Genomic DNA, 18,609 nt, shown 5'->3' with positions numbered 1-18,609 from the left:
CTGAATATATCTGCTTTATCTGAATATTTAAGGTCACTCACTGGCCAGGACCGCGATAATTATTTGAAAAAGTTAACTTTAACGGACGGAACCAGATTGGTCGACCCGTACACAATCACTCATTGGATGGACGATCTGACAGGATTACCTCCGATTGAGTGGCCTGACATCTACACTTACCTGATAGAGAAACCGAGCGTGTATAGTAAAGAGAAAATGAGGGCGTATAAATCCTTAGATTAAATAAAGAGTGACATTACAGTAAAATTATTATTAAGATGTAAATAGTTTCTAGAAATAAAAATTCTGAAGATTGCAAATTAATTATAAACTTTCTGTATTTATTCTTTCTTACCATGTTCTTAAATTCCGGTCACAATTAATCACAACAATGTATATAAAATGTTCTCCGTCGATTCTGGCAACCAACAACATTTTGTATTTTAATCAAAATAACAACATATACACAATAACCACAGTAAAATAATGAAGAATAACTTCCACAATTTAGAAGTTTTAATGGTTTTTGAGTAATAATAATAATTAACACATCTTACACTACATTGAAAACACATGAACTGCAAGTGACCATAATTGTTACTGTAATAACACAATGTGTTCACATGCACGCACACTTTACTCTTCAAGACCTCCATTGTCTGTGAAGCAATCCCAGCTACAGTAGCCAGGGTGGTCATCTGAGGAGTAAAACCCCAAAAGCACTCCTTGTTGGCCATTTTCCTGGTGACCAGCCCCACAGTCTTTGTGAAGCTGGCTGCACTGTAGGCGACTGCACCTAGAGATTATGTACGGCTTTCTGTACTTTAGATAGTGTCTCTTTAAATATCTTCACTGCACCGGTTCAGTATCAACAAAAAAAAAAAGTTTCATGTTAAGGAAATGGAAGAGAGTGAGATTACTTAGTCTAATTGTTATAGCCACAAAAACAAGAGGGTTGACCACACTTACTGAAGTCACCATCAAGCCAGTTGAGTGTGGCTCCTGTTAAATATGCTCCTGACTGACAGTGTTGTTAAATCTCTGGCATGAACAATTACGTCAGATGGGTCAAGTTTAATTACAATACTGACATTTCATTATCATTAATGGTAAAGCAATTTACTTGTTGCTGAAGGTGCCTGGTCCACCACAGTTGTGCTTTGTTGTTCTGATGCATCTGATTGCTGGGCTGGGGACACAAAGAAGACATGAGCACAGCAAAACTGGAACAATACTATGTCTGTGTGCTGACGTTAGGTAAATTCAACACAGAATAGTTCTGCATCATTCACCTATGACAGTCCCATAGCAGACAAGGTGATGGTGCTCAGAAGTTTCTGTCTCTATTTGTGGAGGTGTTATGAGGATGGATAACACTTGATATACATTTGATCTGAAACAAAAAAAGTCAAACAATAGAATAACAGAACAACAAAATAGAAAAAAATAAATATGTTAATGTCACATGTAAATAGACCTTGACTTCTAAGGTGGCAACATACATTTAAAATGTAAAGAGTGCTGCATCTTCTATGCCAATCCTATCCCTGGAAGTGAATGAAAAATTATATATGAAAACAACCTCCTCATATGACCTTTTTAAAATTATACAACAAATGCTAAAGGAATACACATACAAAACGATCGTGTCTTTTCATTATTCACTACGTTATTTTACCACAAGCCACCAAAAACTAAGTTACATCTATGCTATCCATCATGTACTAAAGGTAAAAATTTAAAGAGCAAACAATTAACAAATAAGTTTATCAGAAATGTATTATCCAAACTGTACTTCCCCAGTCAACTGAAAAGAAAGTATGTTCTTCAAGAATTTATAGAAGAAGAGGCAAAGAGAATAAGGAAGCTTTATTTTACTTATCCAGTTCTTCCTAAAGCCAAAGAAGTAACATTTAAAATTCTAAAGGACATTTATCCATCTAATCACTTCCTACAAGAAAGATTTAATTGGGAGAACAATTCATGCGGGTTCTGTGAGAAAGATATTGAAACTGTTGATCATATGTTTTTGAAATGTGAATCTGTACAGACTTTTTGGCTGGAATTTCAAAACTGGCTTCATTTCAAACAGATATCAATACACCCTTTGACTGTGATCTCAATTAAGGTTGGAGTATTGTTGAAGGAAAAGATCCTAGACTTTTTGATAAATAACTTAATTACTTTGTGCAAATACTAGACTCATAGATAAGTAGATAAGTAACATAAGTACGTTTTTAAAGGTTAAACCTCACTTCAGCGGATGGAAGAATGAACTGAAGATATTTGCAAAGTCTCTTCATTACAGGATTGACAGGAACGCCCAGAAACTCTTGTTTTTGTTGTTAGAATAAGACCCTAAGACATCTTTCTTTTTCTTTCCGTTATTTATTCTGTTTTATCTTATGGTGTGATTATTGTTATTTGTTATTTTTTTCCATCTTTTTTCTTTCTATTTGTCTGTATCAACACTAATTATATGTGTTCAGTTGTTGAAATCTGGTGTAAAGGTTTGTAATTGAACTTGATAACTTAATAAAAAAACACATTGGACAGACACATTGATCTATAAATTACTATGTGGTGTATATATGATCAGTGGCCAGACATCAACATTGCTCGCGATATAAATCTATAAATCCATAGAGTTTAGTAATTCTTTTGGTAGTAATTTCACGTAAGCCTTGTGCGTTTTTTTTACAATGCACGTTACAACAGCGTCAGTTCACCATTTTAGCGATGCAGAGATAAAATTACCAGAGTTTAAGTTTGACGCCATCTTGATGTTTTCAAGTGGAGGTGACGTATTTCCGGTTTGAGAGTGGAGCTCCACTCGCCCATCATTTGGGGCGAATACCAAACGGAAGTGAGCATCCCTACTCCCTTCGAAGGGCCCTTTAAGTAAGTTATTGTAGGGCATTTCTGTCTGCGCGTCCGAGCAGAATCCAGCACTACATCCGTTGCTAAATGGATAGATTAATCAATATTTACTTAAATATATTTACTTAAAATTTACTTTTGTCTAGTTGTGTCTTATTTTAAATTACTTTCCTTCAGTCAGCTTGGTGCTTAATACAAATAAATGGATATAAATAAACACAATCTAAAGAACATTTCCTGCCACTATCATTTGATTTACTTAGTTTTTTGTTTGATGAGAAATAAAACCAAAAGCTTAAGAAGTTTTCTGAAGATGAAGCTTAGGTGTTAGCTTCAGTGTCTTTGCTAATATATCACTATTAACTTACGTGACAGACAGTGATTAACCTCATTCAAAAGACATTTGCATAGACAGGCATCAACATAATCACCTAATTTTGTAAATAAAGCCAATTACATTTGGATTTAGCAGAGATTGCACTTTTAATGCAGCCCTGCTTTTAGAAAGACACAGATGTGAAAGGGGTCCTATTATGCTCTTTTACAAAGTCTTGATTTTGTTTTGGGGGTTTACTAGAACAGGCTCTCATACTTGGATGTTCGAAAAACATTATTTTTCACATATTTTACATTATTACCAAACCTCTCTCCCCAGTCAGGCATGAACGGCTCGAATAGAGTCTGGGAACATGACGTCAGCAACGCAATGCATTCTGGGTCTTTGGGACACGGACGCTGCTGTATGTATTGTATTGGATTGATAACAGACTGTTTTGTTTGCTCTCTACAGCTAAAAAATAAGTTACAATGGTAAAACCTTGTTGTGTAATTAACTGCCATACTCGTACTCATGACCGGCATGGAAAAATAATTTGAATGGAGTGCGATTTTTCAGCTTTCCCGCTGGAAAACCACACCTTGATCTCAGGTCTCCGAGTTAACAAAGCGGCGTCACATAGCTTGGTTAGCAGCAGTAAGAAGGAAAAAGAAAGATTGTCCCTTTGGTCTGATATATACACACGTATGTATGTGCATTTATATATAAATATACAGAAATGTACGTTATATAAACAACTTTTTTTCGGATGTAATTAATCGATTTGACAGACTTACATTAAATGTTACCTATGTATGAACCACATCTCCTGCATTATCAGTGTTATGCATATTGCATACCACCTGTGACAGTAATAAACGGCAAAATTGATCAATACTCTTTATTATTATTTTTATTATTTATCTCTTTATTTAGTATCTCTTTATTTGTGCATCATAACACATGGAGGTTAATTTGTACAGTTTACAATAACGCATATTAAAAAGTAAAGGGGCAGTGTAACACATAAAAGGTAATTAGGTAAACAAGTATCAAGACCACAGGTAGGGCAGTGAAAATTGAAAAAAAGGAAGATTATTTAATTTATACGTTCAGTGCACTTCAAGTATCCCTCAAGTATAGTACAGTAACCTTCAAGTATCAAGAATATAGATAATGTAATAAGTGAAAAAGGTACATAGGAAGACAATTGTTAAAATTAATTCAAGACCTTTGTGCAGACAACAGTTTTCCACTCGTTGACGCAGAAAATTTGTAGGTTCTGCACCCATCCATTTGTAAATTGCAGGTGAGACTTGAGAGATTTATCATTTTTAAACTGATCAGAGGTGTACGCTCTGACACTACAAACAAGGTAAGAAAAGACATTGGTTACGAGCGGCAGCTCTTTAAGATCATCCGACCACTCTTTGTGTTCGTGCAGATTGAGTTCATTGATTGTCTTGATTTTTTTCTAAATACCGCATCTTTGCTTCCTTGAGTTTTTCTTTATATGTAATCTTACACTTGATCTGTATGTTATGTCACTTTCACTTTCACTTTTGCTGATAAGTGTGTCCCCAAAAATGGACCGACTACCCAGAAAGCAATGCGCAGTGACGTAGTTTCCCAAGCTCTATAGTTCCTCTATCAAATGAAGGCCCACCTTCTGGTCACTCTGTGCTCTGTCGGGAAATTTCATGCCCACACCATAGCTGCCTGCCAGCTTTAGTGTAAGTACTGCATCAAAATGTAATAAATTTTAGCATTATATAAACCCAGATGATTTTAACCACTCTAAGTTCATCTGCCTTGGGAAAGCTAGAGTGTGTTTGAGATAGTGATATAACAATCATTGCCTTCTTTAGTGCAGCTCAACAAGGTCTCGTCCCATTCATCTATATTTGTGATATCACAAATCAGAAAAAATGTGTTTTAGTCTAAACAAGTCGTTTGTTGTAGTTTCTGAATAGTAATTTAACATTAAATAAAAGATCTACTTTTGAAGTGGACTGAGCATTGTAACTCTGCAGATATTTTTTATGCTCAAACAGCAACATTACAGACTGACTAAAGCTGAAAAAGTGAAAATCATAATAGGACCCTTAAAAAAATGGTTGGCTTTAGTAGCTCACCACCATATATAACTATATACCAGCTCAGGGTACTGACTCGCCAAAGACAATTAGAGACAAAACGAAACACACAGTTGTTTTATGAGAACAACCATTTATTTTCACCACTCAACAAACGGTGAGTCATGGCTGTGGATTTTCTACAAAATAAAACAGTTACATAAACATGAATGTACATAACATTGTGACGCGTGTCCCGAGCTCTCATTAGCATTGCCCTGGAAACGGAGCAGACACACTTGCACCTGCTCATGACGGGCTGCAGGTGTGACCACTCAGCCCGTAATGAGCAGGTGCAAGCCAAAGAATTTGGCTTAAGCTGCGCCGACGAACACAGAGGTGAGAGATGTCTCCAAAAGACTTGGCTAATATTTCTCTGTGTTTCCCTCCAGACAGCAGCGTGTGACCGCCAGCCCTCACCAGACACGGACTTCACAGACCCACACAGCTCTGCGCATCGAGAGAGAGAGAAGGAGAGAAGAAAGCACCGGAAACCCCTCACTTTGGCTATTTCCCCTTCACAGTTATAAATAAAAATCCACCTTTCGGGGAACTCACCTTGATCCTCATGTCGTGTACGTCTTCACCCCATGACACTGCATTCTCTGACACTCGATGGCGCCGCACATGGCTGCTTCAGTGCTTGGCTCTCCAGTGTTTGTACTGTTTTTGTTCGTTTTCCTGTTTTTTTGTTTAACAAACACGATCAGTTTCACCAGGGATGAACTGCTGAACATTCGGCAGAACACACCACAAGATCTATTACCAGATTTAAATTATTCAGACGTTTTACTGAACGTTGTTATCAGAGGAGCAGCGGCGCTGATCAAGCGCTTCAGGACGCGCAGACGGGGGAAGCGAGCGGGAGCGCTAGTCAGACTCAGGAAGCGCGGATTTCGAACGCCGTTGCCTAGCATCCATCTGGCAAATCTCAGCTCTCTACCCAACAAAACAGACGAACTCCTTCTGCTCTCTCTGCTGCTCTGTGTTTCACGGAAACCTGGCTGAATGACGCCATACCGGACAGCGCGCTCCATCAATCCACCACAGAACATGTCCATTCTTTTTTTCCCTTTTCCAACAGTTAAACGAAAATAAAGTCCAGTCAAACGAAAAGTTAGAACAGTCTCTTACAGAGCATCGTGGAGAAAAAGAATAGCCTCCAGAGTGGAAGGTTTCAACCCCATCCTCCTCTCTTCCCGCTGCACTGAAGACACGTTCGCTGCTGCTGCTGGCGGGAGCGGGACACTAAACACAGAGCGGGCCAGTCTTGACAGTTGCGGTAGCAGGGTCTCGTGCTGTTTCTACCATAGCAGCACATCTCGTCAATCACCTGCCATGTTGTGATTGAGGCGCATGTATTGCTGTACTTCGTCGTCATCCTCGTCCTGCTCCACAATGTTTTCAAACTCGGTCAGTGCTCACTTCTTTGCTGCATGGCCCGCAGCAACAGGTGCAGACACCGAAATGCTCGCCGCTACATGTAGGGTGACCACCTGCTAATAAGCCCAAGGGGGGACAAGGGGTATGTTTTTGAGGGACAATGTGGGACACTGCCTTGCGCGGTGTTGCCCCCACCCCATGGGCAGACTCACTGATAGTGGTTTACCCATTTCTATCACAAACTACAAGACACCATCCCCTTGCACTGAGGCTAATCAATGACTTGCTAATGACCTGAATGAGTTTTATTGTAGATTTGAAACCCCCAACACCCATTCTGACCATCTCCCTACACAACCATTAACACCTCCTGCAATCCCCCTCTCCACACCTCCTGCTCTTCAAATCTGTGAAGATGATGTGCGCCAGGTCTTCAAGAAGAACAAAAGAAGAAAAGCACCAGTCCCAGATGGCGTTACACCAGCCTGTCTGAAAATCTGTGCTGACCAGCTGGCCCCCATCTTTTCACAGATCTTCAACAGATCCCTGGAGTTGTGTGAAGTGCCTTCCTGCGTCAAACGCTCCACCCCAATCCCCATCCCAAAGAAACCCAAGATAGCAGAACTTAACGACTACAGGCCTGTGGCTCTAACGTCTGTCAACATGAAGTCGTTTGAAAAATTGGTTCTGGGTTATCTAAAGGACATTTCAGGACTTGAGACGAAGAACCATATAAGTCCATATTTTCATTTTTTGTATGATAAATTTTTTTTATTTGGACTCTGAATATTATATTACTTTTTTTTTTTTACTTGAAGATAGACAACAAAAGCTTCCCAATTCTAATGAGATAGGATTTTTTAGTATCAATCTTAAAAATAAAAAGTTAGAGTAATTTACATTTCTGGAATGTGGAAGAACAGTATAAGTCCAATTAATCATATCAATTTAAACCACTGGAGATTTGATTCCTGTATCATATTTTAATACAGTAACAGAACCTTAAAGAAAATATTAAGCATTTCTTTCTTTCAATTTCTTTTATTTTTTTGCCAACGTAAATCACAGAACAAAAATCGCGGACAATACGGTACGAACAATGAACAATACATAGGCCTACTTATAGTACAGAAAATAAACGTCAGTACAAACAAACCGACAATACTTACAATAAACAATACATACACACAATAAACACTAATAATGGTAAACAATACATATTTACAATAGAGACATACATCATCTTCATTCCATGCTGGTTCCATATGCAAGTTTACCATATATGTCTTCCTTTTTTTGGTTCTAAAAAAAATAAAATAAATACCTATATATTCCTATTATACAACATACAAGATAAGCTACAACTACTTTTATGATTAATTTCACAAAATATACACAATATATCCCACCTTACCCTGCACATGACCTACACATACCAGGCTACTCTTCACATTCTAATGTCCCATAAAATGCTTGGGCCTCCGCTGGCATGTAGGCTAGCATTTTCATAAGGTCACGGTGCTTCTCCTTCTTGATGGGCAGAGGGTCCTCGTAAGCACGAGCATACGTGGTGGAGAACAACGGAGCTGGAGGTGGTTGATTCTTCCTCTGTTTGGTGATCAGCCAATGCTTCCATCCCTCGTAGAGGCTGTGGCTCCCTTTTGTGTGAACACACCATGGATCAGTAGCTGAAATCATGATTCAACAAGAAATTCAATAAAGATTATTCCTTCACGCACATATCCCCATCACTGTTAATCTCAGAAAACCAGTTTAGTGTTAGTCTAGTTCTTTAGTTTTTTACAGCAAGGATGTGATTAGGAAGCCAGGTGGATGCTTTAATGTTGCATCAGGGAGCTGCTTGAAGTCCGTACATTTCAACTCAATTACTTTAAATGGATGCACCTGCCTGGCTCCATGGATCATCTCGGCGTCATCGCTGGGGGTGTGGAGTGTGGACACCTTATGCCTCTTGTCCAGCGTGGCAAATGAACGGTCAGGGAAGGAAGGAGTGACCAGACACCATGAACTTCTGCTCTATCTCACTGAAGTACCCTCTAGATATGAGTAGGGCCGTGAGGTTTAGGACTTGTGAGTTGTTGTTCTGCCCACAGCATCGTCACTATAGATGATGAGCTTCCGTTCCTTTGCCTGGACTAGGGGAGCGAAAAATGTTTCTGCCAACTTCAAAAGACAGCTTGCCACCTCGATGGAACCTCTGTGAGCGATGCCCTCATGCCAGAGGCACATTGTAGGAGGTTTGTCAGTGCCCATCTCCTGGATACAGAGGTTATAGTTGGCCAGCTGCCGTTGATAGTGCCGTTGGGCGTGTACACTACCCCCTGCATGTCGATACAAATGACATGGCAGTCATCATTGGCTTTGGCCCACTCTGTGTCAGCCTGCAACTGGGTGTACGCTTTTTCGGCTTTCCGGTGGTGAAGCTCACTCTCGGCTGTGATCTTCAACCTTTCTCCATCTGTTGTGGCAGCTACTAATTTTGAGAACAGGGCATCACATTTTGCACAAGTATCACTTCTTGGCTGCCCAAAACTGAGGTTTTGCTGCTTGAAGATGTCCCTATAGAGCCAGAACTTTGCAGTGGATGCTGGATTGTTTTCCTTGTACAGGGGGAACATGCGGAGCAGGTTTAAATCAGGGCTCAGGTACTCCCTCTCCACGTCCCTCTCCACATCTCCCTACTCCCTTCATCATACACTGTAATACAGGTAATTTTTGATTTCCCATCTGTGTGGCTCTTTAATACCTGCTCCAAACCAGAGAGAATGATGGCCTGCTGCCTCTCATAAGAGACAGCATAAAACTCTGTGAAGAGCTGGAGTTTTCTTTGGTCTGTTAGGCTTGAACACTGCCTGGGACATGTCTCCTTGCACGCCTTTCCCTTAACAGAAACAGTCACATTAGCGTTTTTGTTTTTTTGAGCTATAAAACACTAGAGCTATTAGCAGCTATTAAGGTTACTAGCTAGAATATATAACAGCTTACACAATCAAAGCATTATTACCTTTTTTAATTCATTTTTATTATTTATTAAATAACAGGTAACAAACATAGCATAGCATACAATATTACAAAACAAAGTGTTGCATTAAATGGTAACAGGGATCCAAAAATTATGTCAAAATATTTTTAACACATCAATTACTTTTTTTTTCTTTCTTTCTTTTTTTTTTTTTTTTTTACCAATTTCAGGGAAGACATAAAGCAATCAAATTCTACTCTAAACATCTCAAAGATTGGGGATGAATTTACATATGTTTGTTTATGTATATAAAATTCTGCCAGCAGTGCTTATAACACAAATCAATGAATGGTAAAAAAAAAAATTCAAGCCTAACATTACTGTAGACGCAGCTGGGCTGGTGTTACAGACGCACCTTAAGCGTTTCGATTCATTTCTCCGTGGTTATAAGGAGTAGAGACATGTTTAAAACGTCCCCTGAATCCTAATTTTCTCAGCTTTCATATCGACTCATTCATGACTTGAACCTTTAAACAGAGTGAGCTATATGAATGAACTGGTGTAGACGCCGCCCAGTAGTCTACACGCCCCTCTGACTGTAACCGCTGACTTTATGTAGATACTTTGTCTACGGTTTTTCACTCACCTCTTTTGGTGGACTTTTTCCTCGTTTTTGCTCTCCTCTCCGGTTCACATATGGTTTCCCAGCATCCCTCAAATACTTCCTTGCTCTGTCCTTTCATTCATTCATGTTCGCTCTCCTTTTTTGCCGACGTTTTGTCTATTAATGTCCGCAGCGGACATGAAAGCAACCGGCGTCTCCATTTTTCGTTACTGGACATAAACGGTTTTTCCGTGTGAGACTATTTTACAATTTTAAATTCAGAGTTTTGGTCGCGCGAACACCCCCCCAAAGTGATTCTGTATACAAAGTGGCACACATACATTGAAGTCACATGGTTATCTCAATTTTCTTTTTTGGACTTACGGTTACGGTTGTTCATCGCATGAATACGTTTACAGTTTATCTATCTCTGTCACTGATGAGGGATTCACATGTGATAAATGCAGGGAAATAGTTAGGCTGACAGAGAAGATTTGAAATTAGAGACACGCATCCAAACTTTAATTGAGGACAGTAAGAATGTTAGGGCTCTAGATACGGCTTTGGATGCATCTAGCTCAGGGATTCCTGTACATTGTCCGGTTCCAGCAACAGAGCCCCTGCAGCAGGGCAACTGGGTGACGGTGAGGCAGCGTAGTCGTGGGTCAAAACACCGCACTTCTGTTCCTGTCAAAACATTAAACAGGTTCTCCCCACTTAGTGATGCACCCACTGAGAAACCTTTAGAGGTGCACCAACGACTGCACCTCTAAAGACCCCTCTGTCAAGCTTCTGAAGTTTGCAGACAACACTACAGTCATCGGCCTCATCCAGGATGGTGATGAGTCTGCTTACAGACAAGAGGTTGAGCAGCTGGCTGTCTGGAGCAGTCTTGACCACAAGTGTTACATGCGCTTCATTGTGCTCTCAAACCTCCCTGCCTGCGGGTGTCACTGTTGGACAGTGTTTTCTCTACTTCCTGTTGGCCTTCTGTAGCTAATCGTAGCTCCGTGTAGCTGTTTTTATTTTATTTATTCTCTAGAATCTCTTCATCTTACTATCACTGTCTGTTTTTGTGGTAAAATATAACTTAATTCACACCATATTTCTGATATTATCGATCAATCTTATCAGATTAACTTTGATCGTTCACTTTTATTTTATATACGTGAGTGCAGTACACCTGCAAAGCGTTAGCACTCATTAGCTTGTCATTAGCATTTTCTTTTCTCCTCTCCTCTCTCTCACTCCAGTTTTTCACAAGTTCATCAAACAACCGCAGTAAGAATATTTCATCAAGCACGGTGAGTAATGGCTTCTCCTGCTATCGTTATTTGCACCTCTTGCCACATGTACAGTTTATCTTTCTCTGTCGCTGATGAGGGATTCACATGTGATAAATGCAGGGAAATAGTTAGGCTGACAGAGAAGATTTCAGAATTAGAGGCACGCATCCAAACTTTAATTGAGGACAGTAAGAATGTTAGGGCTCTAGATACGGCTTTGGATGCTTCTAGCTCAGGGATTCCTGTACATTGTCCGGTTCCAGCAACAGAGCCCCTGCAGCAGGGCAACTGGGTGACGGTGAGGCAGCGTAGTCGTGGGTCAAAACACCGCACTTCTGTTCCTGTCAAAACATTAAACAGGTTCTCCCCACTCAGTGATGCACCCACTGAGAAACCTGATGAAAGTGCTCTAGTTATTGGTGATTCTATTGTACGGAACGTGAATATAGAGACACCAGCCACCATAGTCAAATGTTTACCGGGAGCCAGAGCGCCTGACATCTTGGCAAATTTAAAAGTGCTGGCTAATGCTAAACTGATGATTACATTATTTTAAATGAGTCCACCCCCCAAGATTACTGTTATAAACACGAGCCGCATCTAAAAGCCAAAGGGGGAGGAGTTGCTTCAATTTATAACAACGTTTTCAGGATTTCTCAAGAGGGCAGGCTTCAAGTATAACTCGTTTGAAGTAATGGTGCTTCATATAACATTATCCAGAGAAACCAATGTTAATGATAAATCCCCTGTTATGTTTGTACTGGCTACTGTATACAGGCCACCAGGGCACCATACAGACTTTATTAAAGAGTTTGGTGATTTTACATCCGAGTTAGTTCCGGCTGCAGATAAAGTTTTAATAGTTGGTGATTTTAATATCCATGTTGATAATGAAAAAGATGCATTGGGATCAGCATTTATAGACATTCTGAACTCTATTGTTGTTAGACAACACGTTTCAGGACCTACTCATTGTCGAAATCATACTCTAGATTTAATTCTGTCACATGGAATTGATGTTGATAGTGTTGAAATTATTCAGCCAAGTGATGATATCTCAGATCATTATTTAGTTCTGTGCAAACTTCATATAGCCAAAATTGTAAATTCTACTTCTTGTTACAAGTATGGAAGAACCATCACTTCTACCACAAAAGACTGCTCTTTAAATACAGTTGTTCCTTTACGCTTAAGGAAGGTTAAGGAAAACAGTTTGACACCATGGTATAATGAGCATACTCGCACCCTAAAGAGAGCAGCCCGAAAAATGGAGCGCAGCTGGAAGAAAAAAAACTAGAGGTATTTCGTATTGCTTGGGGGGAAGTAACATGTCCTACAGAAAAGCATTAAAAACTGCTAGATCTGATTACTTTTCTTCTCTTTTAAAAGAAAACAAACATAACCCCAGGGGCCTGTACCATGATGGTAGCTGAACAAATTCAGAGTTACAGGATTAGTTTTAAGTTGACAAAACCAAACCTCTCCAATCCGGCTTTGTTGGTACCATGATGCTGTTCATCAACTTTCTTTGTCAATTCAGGCTTTGATCCTGAGTTTGTGGAGCGTGTGCACATGAATGTGTGACATCACTGGCGAACAGCCAATCACGACCCTTGCAACACAAAGCAGGTTTGATTTACTTCTCGCGAGAGACCCAGCGAGATTCAAAACTAAAAGTTAAAGGTTTTGCTAAAGGTTAAGAGATTGAAGAACATGACAAATTTAAATGTCATATAAAAAATGAAGGAGGACTAATAAAATAAATTATCTTGCTCCATTAGTGTAGTCACAAGCGGAACTTGTTAACTTAGTTTATACATTTGAAAATATATACTGATATAGACTCGAACATGTAAATTCAAGTCAAAATATTTTTTAAATAGTTCAATCTTTTGATACTACAGCTTATTTATATTACATGATCTGTATACATTAATATTTATTTAAAATAATTTATAATAACTGTTAAACTAAAATTGCTTGTGTGTAAGAGATAAATAATCATATGAATCACAATAATTATATAAATCATAAAATGACTCAGTTATTATCATTAAAGCTAGACTTCAATTATTTTTTTTAAGCATAAGTGACCTTTAATTTGGAACAAGATAAACTGGAGTGACTTTGTGTCAGACATGTGTCACTTCTCTCACATCTGATTGGTTCACCTTCAGTCTGAGATCTTGAATCCAGAACATAACCTGCCCCGGAGCAGGTTAGCAGTGCAGCGTAAGATACCATGGCAACAAACACCGATTAAAGCCGAGGTACTTTCATAGTACCTAAAACCCAGGGTTGGCGGAAACTAAGTTGAAACATAGCTGGCTAGCCACCTAATCCAGCTTCATGGTACAGACCCCCGGTATTTATTCAATACAGTGGCTAAATTAACGAAAAATAAAGCCTCAAGTGTTGACATTTCCCAACACCACAGCAGTAATAACTTTATGAACTACTTTACTTCTAAAATCGATAGTATTAGAGATAAAATTGCAACCATTCAGTCGTCAGCTACAGTATCACATCAGACAGTGCACTATAGATCCCCTGAGGTACAGTTCCACTCATTCTCTATCATAGGAGAGGAAGAACTGTATAAACTTGTTAAATCATCTAAACCAACAACATGTATGTTAGACCCTATACCATCTAAGCTCCTAAAAGAGGTGCTTCCAGAAGTCATAGATCCTCTTCTGACTATTATTTATTCCTCATTGCCATTAGGATATGTCCCCAAAACCTTCAATCTGGCTGTTATTAAGCCTCTCATGAAAAAAACACAACTTGACCCCAAAGAACTAGTTAATTATTGACCAATCCCGAATCTCCCTTTTCTGTCCAAGATAATAGAAAAGGTGGTATCCTCACAATTATATTCCTTCTTAGAGAAAAATGGTATATGTGAGGATTTCCAGTCAGGATTTAGACCGTATCATAGTACTGAAACTGCTCTCCTTAGAGTTACAAATGATCTGCTCTTATCTGATCGTGGGTGTATCTCTCTATTAGTTTTATTGGATCTTAGTGCTGCGTTTGACACAATTGACCACAACATTCTTTTGCATAGACTTGAACACTTTGTTGGCATCAGTGGAATGCATAGTCAATATAAAAAACTGGATGACGAGTAATTTCTTACTGCTAAATTCAGAAAAAACAGTGGTGTTAATTATAGGACCTAAAAACACTGCTTGTAATAACCTAGAACACTGTCTAAGACTTGATGGTTGCTCTGTCAATTCTTCGTCATCAGTTAGGAACCTAGGTGTGCTATTTGATCTCAATCTTTCCTTAGAAAGCCACGTTACTAGCATTTGTAAAACTGTGTTTTTTCCATCTCAAAAATATATCTAAATTATGGCCTATGCTTTCAATGCCAAATGCAGAAAAGTTAATCCATGCATTTATGACCTCAAGGTTAGATTATTGTAATGCTTTATTGGGTGGTTGTTCTGCACGCTTGGTAAACAAACTACAGCTAGTCTAAAGTGCAGCAGCAAGAGTTCTTACTAGAACCAAGAAGTATGACCATATTAGCCCGGTCCTGTCATCGCTGCACTGGCTCCCTATCAAACATCGTATAGATTTTAAAATATTGCTTATTACTTATAAAGCCCTGAATGGTTTAGCACCTCAGTATTTGAATGAGCTCCTTTTACATTATACTCCTCTACGTCCGCTACGTTCTCAAAACTCAGGCAATTTGATAATACCTAGAATATCAAAATCAACTACGGGCGGCAGATCCTTTTCCTATTTGGCGCCTAAACTCTGGAATAACCTACCTAACATTGTTCGGGAGGCAGACACACTCTTGCAGACAGCGGAGACCAGGACAACTAGAGCCCCAGACACAGATCCCCTGTAAAGACCTTGTCTTGGAGGCCCACCAGGACAAGACCACAGGAAACAGATGATTCTTCTGCACAATCTGACTTTGCTGCAGCCTGGAATTGAACTACTGGTTTCGTCTGATCAAAGGAGAACTGACCCCCCAACTGAGCCTGGTTTCTCCCAAGGTTTTTTTCTCCATTGTCACCGATGGAGTTTCGGTTCCTTGCCGCTGTCGCCACTGGCTTGCTTAGTTGGGGTCACTTCATCTACAGCGATATCGTTGACATGATTGCAAATGAATGCACAGACATTATTTAAACTGAACAGAGATGGCATAACTAAATTCAATGATGAACTGCCTTTAACTATCATTTTGCATTATTGAGACACTGTTTTCCTAATAAATGTTGTTCAGTTGCTTTGACGCAATGTATTTTGACTTAACAACCTGGAGCTGAACACGCTAAAAACAGTGGAGATGATTGTGGACTTTAGGAGAAACCCCCTGCACTTTCCCCACTCACCATCATGAACAGCACTGTGACTGCAGTGGAGTCATTCAGATTCCTGGGAACCACAATCTCTCAGGACCTGAAGTGGGACAGTCACATTGACTCCATTGTGAAAAAAGCCCAACAAAGGTTGTACTTCCTTCACCAGCTGAGGAAGTGTAACCTGCCACAGGAGCTGCTGAAACAGTTCTATTCAGCCGCCATTGAGTCTGTACTGTGTAGTTCAATAACTGTCTGGTTTGGTTCAGCAACAAAATCAGACATCAGAAGACTACAGAGAACTGTTCGGACTGCCGAAAGGATTATTGGGCTCAGACAATCACCCTGGATCCCTCACATCCAAGTCACCCCATCTTTGAACTTTTGCCATCTGGCCGCAAATACCAGAACAGCAAGGCACAATAATAGTTTCTTCCCCCAGGCAATCTACCTCATGAACAGTTAAATGTTCCCCACTTATGCTTATGAAAAAAAATGTGCAATATCCTTATATTTATTTGTTACCCCTTCATCCTAGTACATCCCTGCATCTTATTCAATCCTATTCCATTATCATTTATAGCACAATTGTTTATACACTTATTTATTTTACAATTTTTTATTTTTTTTGTCTGTGTGTTGGTGTTTCTGTGTACTGGAAGCCTATGTCACTAAATTCCTTGTATGCGCAAGCATACTTGGAATTAAAGCTCTTTCTGATTCTGATTCAGATCTGATATGATTCTGAAGTTACTGACCAGGATCCCACTACATCCATTGTCACCTCACTTGGCTTGTTGACGGACATTTTTTTCCGGGTTGTTTTGCTCACTTCCCCTTTCTGTTTCCCCAGGTGGCGTGGTTCGTGGCACCATTGCTGATGGGAGAAACGCAACGGGAAGCTCCCCACTACCCTGGACGCGCTTGGCTGGCAGGCTGTGCCTTACATGCAAAAACCTCAAAGCAGGCCACCCAGACAGAAGTGAAAATAAATGGCCGACCGGTCCTCGCCCTCCTCAATTCTTGCTGCGCGGTCAACCCTTGTCCGGCAGACTGTCCTTCCTCCATGGCCTGAACCCAAAGCCAGACTGCCCATCACCTGCGTCCAGGGATGTACCAGGGAAGTAATGGCACGGCACATCACTATCACGTCGCCGCCTGGCTGATTAAAGTCAGGATCATCAAGGATCTGCCAGTTCCAGTCGTCCTCAGCAGGTATTGGCTGGGGTTCGACCGCCTGTTCACCTCCACTAGCCAGCCTGTCAGCCCCGCCGGGAACCGCCCCCAGCATCGGACGACCACGAAGCCCCGACGGCGCCCCATGCTACTGGCCTCGGACAGCCCCAGAGAGGGTTAGTCTTCCTATCATAACCTTAACCTCTACAATGACTTCTTCCAGCAGGTGACTGGGGCTGGGGCCTTCGCCCAGGAGCAGCACGAAGATGACCGCCTCATACACTGCTGGGCCCAAGTGAGGGTCGCGGATGGGAAGGATCTCTGCAAGCCCCTCTAAATAAAACAGCTCTGCACCACCGTATACCACCCGCAAACGGATGGCCTGGTCAAGCGCTTCAACCAAACACTCTAGCAGATGCTGATGGATCCAATACCAGGTCCTCGGCGATGAGGAACACCCGGTGATCTATATCGGCTGAGAGCTGACCTCAGCGGATCGACGTTATGCGACCGTCGAGAAGGAGGCACTGGCCGTCAAGTTGGCAGTCCTGGAGCTCCACTATTACCTCCTCTGCCACCAGTTCGCCCTGATTACAGACAATGCCCCTCTGCAGTGGATGGCCTGGGCAAAGGACACCAATGCTAGGGTGACTTGGTGGTTCCTCGCACTCCAGGACTCTCCTGCACCTGCTAGTGTGTCTGCTCCATTTCCAGGGCGACGCTGATGAGAGCTCGGGACACGCATCACAATATTATGTACATTCATGTTTATGTCACTGTTTTATTTTGTAGAAAGACACATCTGCACCTGCTCATTACGGGCTGAGCGGTCACACCTGCAGCCCGTCAAGGACAGGCTTCATAAGCTGTGCCGACGAACACAGAGGTGAGAGATGTCTCCAAAAGACTTGGCTAATATTTCTCTGTGTTTCCCTCCAGACAGCAGGGTGTGACCGCCAGACCTCACCAGACACAGACTTCACGGACCCACACAGAAACTGTGCACCGAGAAAGAGATAAGGAGAGAAGAAGGCCGAGCACTGAGCACCGGAAACCCCTCACGTTGGCTATTTCCCCTACACGATTATCAATAATAATCCACCCTTCGGGGAACTCCCCTTGATCCTTGTGTCGTGTACTTCACAAGATTGAAAATATATTTATAAACTTATTGAGCATAATAATATTATAATACATATTACTTGAGCTTCAAAAACGCTCTTCATAAATCTACAGGTGACATTACAGTCTACGGTCTCAACATTCATAAGGAGATATTTAAGAGCGAGGTTAGAAAAATAGTAATCCATATCCTTTTTTACTTATTTGATCAGACGTACATTTAAAATTTCTTCATTTGTATTAATGTACAAATATATATTTAGCATCAGTTTTATTATGTATAATTATAAATAATTTGATGTATTATAACGATTTAAACTGAAATTAAATAAATTTATTTTATTTTGGGTACTACTTTTAAAACTTTAATTTAATCTTAATCTTTTATATTTTCAT

General features: G+C 40.4%; 1 protein-coding gene and 1 long non-coding RNA gene across 2 annotated transcripts in view; both read right to left on the bottom strand.

Moving 5' to 3' along the window:
* LOC127953353 (zinc finger protein 665) overlaps positions 1–18,609 on the bottom strand; it is a 376,772-nt gene that overhangs the window by 52,854 nt on the left and 305,309 nt on the right. The window lies entirely within an intron of this gene.
* LOC127953471 (uncharacterized) lies at positions 488–1,272 on the bottom strand. Its single transcript, XR_008153215.1, has 2 exons — positions 1,124–1,272; positions 488–1,041 (listed from the first exon to the last, which is right to left on the bottom strand). It is a non-coding gene; the product is annotated as an uncharacterized LOC127953471 (long non-coding RNA).

Source organism: Carassius gibelio, chromosome B3 (assembly GCF_023724105.1).
Source record: "Carassius gibelio isolate Cgi1373 ecotype wild population from Czech Republic chromosome B3, carGib1.2-hapl.c, whole genome shotgun sequence".
Lineage (NCBI taxonomy): Eukaryota > Metazoa > Chordata > Actinopteri > Cypriniformes > Cyprinidae > Carassius > Carassius gibelio.
Note: the sequence above shows the minus strand (reverse complement) of the source record. Positions and strands in the feature narration are given on the sequence as shown.